The sequence below is a fragment of the Anomalospiza imberbis genome, chromosome 5, assembly GCF_031753505.1.
Source record: "Anomalospiza imberbis isolate Cuckoo-Finch-1a 21T00152 chromosome 5, ASM3175350v1, whole genome shotgun sequence".
Classification (NCBI taxonomy): Eukaryota; Metazoa; Chordata; class Aves; order Passeriformes; family Viduidae; genus Anomalospiza; species Anomalospiza imberbis.
Window position 1 is genome coordinate 36,130,525 of NC_089685.1, and position 6,290 is coordinate 36,136,814.

Here is a 6,290-nt window from a genome sequence, read left to right on the forward strand (position 1 = left end):
ACAGAATCCTCTTGTTTTGTCCTGCATCTCCTGCAACAAGATTTTTCGAAAAGTACATTAAAAAGTTTGTTCCTCTCAGCTTATAAATAACCTCCAAATGACTATAAAATATTCGCATGTATATCATCCTTAAATCTCCTTGCTACCCCTAGGTCATGTGAGAACATCAAATTGTGCAAAACTGGTGTACTATAGAGAGATAGTGAGTACCAACATACACAAGGTGCTGCTTTATCCTGGCAACCAAAATTCTGGAGACAGAATTATTATGGGAAAAAATGCCTCTAGTAAATATTTTCTGGGTTAAGCAAACTGAGCATTGTTCTCTTCCTCTTGCCCTTGAACCCATCTCTTCCAAGGCTACATCTATTTTGAGTAGCACTCTTCTCAGCCACCACTGACAAAAATCCTGTATATGTCCACATGCCCACATTGAGACGCACAAAGCTAACTTTTTAGGAGAATAAGGGAGTAAAAGTAAGAGGAAGAACCTGCAGCAAATGCTTCAGGTTCAAGCCTGAAGGATCAGGGCAGGCTGCCTGTCATGCAAAGCATCAACAGCAAATCCCCCAGACAACCCTGAGGCAGCAGTAAGGAGGGAGCTGGCTAGAAATAGGGTTTTAACAGATGGTTCTGCTGGAGCAGATTGAGCTTCACAGACTTGATATCTCACAACAAGAGATGCAATACAAAAATGAATCCAAAGCTTGCATGAAATTAATGAAGTTGGAGGAGAAACATTCATTCTACATTGGGATAGGGTAAGTTGTTATGTTGTCTTCTGGGTAGCTATGATTAGGCAGACTAGGAACTGTAGCAATGAAGCTGAAATGCAGTTGGAACATGGAGAAGAGTTTTGGCAGAGGAAACACAGAGAATTCTGGTAGTCTTTTGGGCATGACTTATAGATGGAGGTGACATAAAGATTGTGAAATCAAAATTGTGTCAGATATCAGCTAGGTGACATTAGACAGGAATGTGAGACATGAGGTGAGGATACTGGAGCTGTGGCTGTTAAACTCTCAAATCAAATGTTATACTCCCAAAATATGTGACAATCGAGTTATCATGACCTTTCTACATTACATTAGCTCATCTATTGTGTTCTCATTTCCAGAAAGAAGCAGTTTAATTTTGTTTAGTCTTCTGTAATAAGTCACAAAATGCTGGACTACTAATTGAATGGAATGCTTTTGATCAGGAGTTCTTTGGCATAGTTTTCCCTTCCAGTGTGTCTGAATATCTCATAAATTGCTTTCAGCTCAATGATATATAAATTTAAGCCAGATTAGAGTTCATGTGTTCCATTGATATGTTAATCCCTTTCTCAGTTTATGTCAATTTAGGAACTTGCTACCTCCCTGAATATTTTGGGCGCAAATTAAAACTGTTTAAACACGACAATATTTCATAGTTTTAACAAATTAATTGGAATAGGTTAGCAATCTCATTGTGAGATGCTGAATTTTTTTTATCAATATGATTATGCTAGTTATACTTTTAATCCACATTTGTTGTAAATACATACAGAAAACATAGTGGAAAATTAAAACAAAGACCATGAATGAAGCTTCTTTACTGCAGTACCTTCAGGTGGTCAGTTTTTCACCAGTATGACAGGGATGGAATGAGCTCAGTTAGGACAGGCAGGTTTCACCCACTGAAGCTGTTTGGCTGCAAGCAGCTAGCTGCAGGACCCTATGCACTTTCAAGTTCCCTAGGTTCAGGAGAGGATTGCTCTTAGCTCCTGGCTCTGAAGATGAACACGGATATTCATAGGTGATTGAGCTACTACAGTGGCAAATTTTGTGGTGCCAGACTTCTAAAACTGGCCATTTTTGCCCTCCAGTTGTTCTATCCTTTATATGCTCCAGCAAATGATAGGTTACTTGGGTATGGTGCAGAAAGGTTATTTGGCAGCTAAAATTCCCATTTTCAATTTATACCTTCAAAGTTAAGACAGCTACCTTATGAAAAAAAGCAAATTTTCTCTTACAGGGAAAAAAAGAAAAAAGTCTCTTAAAAGAAAAACACATGCAAATATTTTACATCTCCACATACACATCCATAGACACAGATTTTGGACATCTTTAAGTGAGGAAGTCTTTCCTCCACGTTTTTTCAACTCCACAATGATGTAATGACCTTTATTTGGAAAAACATCTCTGCCTGTGAGATGGGATCTTTCTAAGCTACTGGAGTACTTGACCTCTCCCCAGTCACTTCTGTGCAGTGGATAGCCCAGTGTCCAAGGCCCTTCATTCCCATTTTTCCCTCTCTGGGTGGAGAAAGAAAAAAAAATTAAGTTAAGCCTAGGCAGATCTGCACTGCATCAGCCTGTCTGTTACAGAACAATTAAATAGATGTATTTATGTATTCATATGTAGAAAAGGAAAAGTTGGCAGAAGAATACATGGGACCCTACCTTATCAGCCCAAACTGGACAGAACGTTTGCTTTTGGATTTGTTTCTGATCTTCATTTTTCTTAAATATGACAAGCTGCTTCATTCTGCCTAAAACATCCTACCCAAAACCACTGATCTGAGTAAAGCAGAAGAGAAGGTGCATGTGTAAGGGCTTATTCCAGGAAGTCTTTAGCTGCACTAATATTGTGCTCTGAGGAGTTTAACATTATTTTACCCAGTTGCTTTTAAATTTTGATATTCATAGACATTGTAGAAGAATAACTGAGCACACCCTCTGAGTAACTTTCCACTTTATTTTTAGTCTTTCTGAATCAAGTGACAGGGGGGAAGTGAGAAAGGCAGTTGCAGTGGGGGAATATTTTAGAAATGTCAATAGGCTGTCAGTAAAGTCCTAGAAACCAAAGCTGTGAGCTGTTTTCATTCCCTGCCCCTGCTCTGAGTCCTTCTATGTCCCAGTCATCATACACAAAGCTCTCACTTGGAAGAAAAGATATGTGGCAAAACTCCTACCACTGCTGCAAGGCATTATCAAAAATATTGGTTCCTTGGGGTCAAGAGGTGTCAATGCACTTAATTAGCCATGAAACTGAATAGGTAGAGAATGGGTGGAAAAAGCCTCATGTAGTCCTTTGTAATAATGAAGGGTTAATAAGTAATTAAGAGTTGCAGGTATGAACAATATTTGCTTTGTTGCTATACATGCCCACCACTTCAAGGCTATAAGCTAGAGTGGTAAGTAACCTAACAGCATGCTGGGATTTTTAACAGCTCATTAAAAATTTATTGAAAGAGCTATTAATAATTTATTAACTTTATACAAATTTTTAAAGGTACTCTTAGATTAAAAGTCTGATAGAATAAATTTAATGATAGAAAAACAACCTGAGCATTTACCTTAAAAAAAGGACCTTATTTAACTAATTCTAATAAAAATTAAAGTTGTTTTGTTTTAATGGGACAGAGAGGAAAGGAAGAAGCTCTTCTGTTTTGTTGAACAAAGTACAACATTTACAAAATCCTCCTTTTTTAAATAAAATACTTTAAAACTAGTCTTTGAAATGGGAGGAACATTCTAAAGAGATTGGGCTTTTAAGGAGATGTGGGTGGGTCTGAAAAACCTAAAATGAATGAGATGAACATGACTTGCTGTATGGCATTGAGACAGCACTGCTTTATTTCTGCACTTCAGAAGAGTGTTCCTTACTTGTTTCTTCGGTTTCATTATAGAAAAGGATGGTGTGAGCAGCAGTGTCACTCACTGTTTCACAAACATTGAATAAAATATTTGTCTTTAAAATATCTTACTGTAAGATGTCTTTTTTCCTGCTGGCTGACTTACACAATAGTTGGAAGTGAACAAATTGTTTTACTGCTCGTCAGTTCCTGACATTTATTCTAGTTTTATATATAAAAAGTGATAAAAAAGAAGAGAAAAAAAAAAAAAAAACAAACTTTACTTACCAGGACAAGAGAAAGGTCAGATTAATATTATCTGCCATGTTGCTCCTGCCCAAGAAATAGAGAAAAAGAGCTGCAGGAAAAAAGGAAAATGATTTGTTGTGTCAGAAACAAAAGTCTGAAATAGATTTATTGGCATTGTTCAGCATATAGACAAGTTGTGACAGTGACAAATGGACTTTCTGAAGGGAATCTAGGGGGTTTGTTGTTGTATGTTTTCATGGAGTCAGGAAGTACCTTGCCTCTATCCTGTCATAATTATCTAGCAAATCAGCCGTTGATATTTTAAAGTATGTTCTTGAAAAGTGACTCTTCTCTACATTGTATGGCTGTATGCTTTTAGTATTTAATGCAACTACCAAAATATGTTCCTATGTTTTAAAAATCCAGTTCAGCAGCAATTGCAGAAATGCCCTAACACTTCTAAGCTGAACCCTCTCTCCAAGCATGTCAGACCAGCTGTCCTGTGCCTGAGTATCTGCCACAGGCACAAAATTGCAGCACAAAGCCCACTGGGTGCTAATATGACTATCAGGGGAAATGTTTCCAAGCACCAATCCCCCTCAAAAGTGCACTCCCAATGACCTAAAATTCTGTCGCCTCTTTGCTGCTGTGCAGCCCTCTATCTGTTACTAGCACTGCTGGTCTCAGAGCAGAAAAATGCCAAAATATTACTCAGTGAATGCATGGGAGGCAACCTGCACAGCGAAAGAGCAGAAGGCTGGCCCTAAAATATGTATCTTTTGCTGGATATAAAAATGCATGATACCTGACCGCTGCAGCCAGGTACAGAGGTGCAAGAGGAAGAATTGCAGAGGAAGGAAGGGCAGGAGCAGAGTAGAGGGGGCATATCTGTACACAGCTTCCTTACCTTGGCCTGGGGCAAGCAGGGAAAGATATGAGAGATAAAGCTTGTTACCAGGCACCTGATCTCTCAGTACTGCCCTAGCTCCTTTAGGAATCTAATTGTTACTTTATCATCAAGGAAGTAGCTCCAAGAGCACCCCCATTTTAACTTTTTCACCTTTATAGCATTAAATGAATATTAGAAAAATTAGGATCTAGTGCTTGTAAGAGTTCAGGGTGACTAGTTTCAGTGTGGACAGCTACCTTCCACACTTTGATATCTGGGGTGCATATTAGCCATGCACAGAGCTGTATTCCTGCTATTTCTCGGGAAATAACATAGGTGGTAATCCCAGCAGGTCCCTTTGAATGCAGAGTTTCAGTGAGTCATACCAATTATACCTGTTTAAATCTGCTTCTGGTTGGTGCTTTCAAATATACTTATATACTTTTACTGCTCAATGTAGCTCTCCAAACAGCAGTTTGACAAATACAGTAAAATGCTTTCTATCACTGAAAAGCTGGGGAAAAAGTAAGAAAATGAAAAATTTGTCCCATGATGAGCTATTTAGAGTCATATTATCTGTCTTTTTTCTCGAGTTTTTAAACTTCTTTTTCTCTGTTTATGGATGGAATGAAAAAATGAGATTTTTCTTTACCAGGTCAGTTAATGAAAAGAAGTGGGAATATGCATGTAGTGTTTGTGTCATATAAAAAAGTCACCACTTTACTGCATCCATTTAGTCTTGTAGCTACAATGTAACAAATGTATTAAATGTATTTATTTTTTACCATGTTTATTTTTACACTCAGCTTTGACATACAAAGAACTCAATTTTAAATGACATCTTACTATTATATTATCCCTGTACATCAGTTTATCTCCAAATTTTCTAAATAACATTAATGTATTACTAATATGAAATTGAACAAAATGTAACTCTGGTGCTCTGAATCCATAAAAAACTGTATCCTATACCATTGAAATTAATATGACTGCTGTCATGTGCTCAAATAAGAACAGAAGTGGTCCTCTGGTCATCTGGGGCTTTGATAGAAAGAGAGATTAGCATAAAGTTAAACTCAAGATAAAGCATAGCATAGCAAGATTAGCATAAAGTTAAACTCATTAAACCAAAATACAAAGAAAGGTAGACAAGAGAGAGCCTAGAGAAACATGAACTGTGAGAACAGAATTAACACAAGGTAAGAAAAAAAGAGGAAAACTATGGATTTTATTTTGAATTAAAAATGCACATATATAATACAGATGCATTTATTACATATCTGAGGTGCAAATACTTTCGTTTTGAAAATCTCTGGTCAGAAAGAAATGAAGCAGTAAGTATAAAAATCTCAGGCATTCCCATTTCCTCAAATCAGTAACACAAGTGAGGACATTGAACAGAGTGCTGAAGGGCAAGATCTCATTCACTTTAAGTATTTTCTTTTTTTTTTTTTTTTCTTTTTACTTTGGCCGGTTGGTTGTTATGAGGGGTTTTTGGTTTTGTTTAGTTTGGGTTTTTTAGTGGGTTGTTTTTGGAGGCGGGTGTTTTTGT

The 6,290-nt window shown here is 37.2% G+C and overlaps 1 long non-coding RNA gene across 1 annotated transcript; it reads right to left on the reverse strand.

Annotated features, from left to right (window-relative positions):
- Nucleotides 1-463: 463 nt before the first annotated feature.
- Nucleotides 464-3,956, reverse strand: LOC137474017 (uncharacterized). Its single transcript, XR_010999107.1, has 3 exons — nt 3,889-3,956; nt 2,146-2,278; nt 464-1,967 (listed from the first exon to the last, which is right to left on the reverse strand). It is a non-coding gene; the product is annotated as an uncharacterized lncRNA (long non-coding RNA).
- Nucleotides 3,957-6,290: the final 2,334 nt, after the last annotated feature.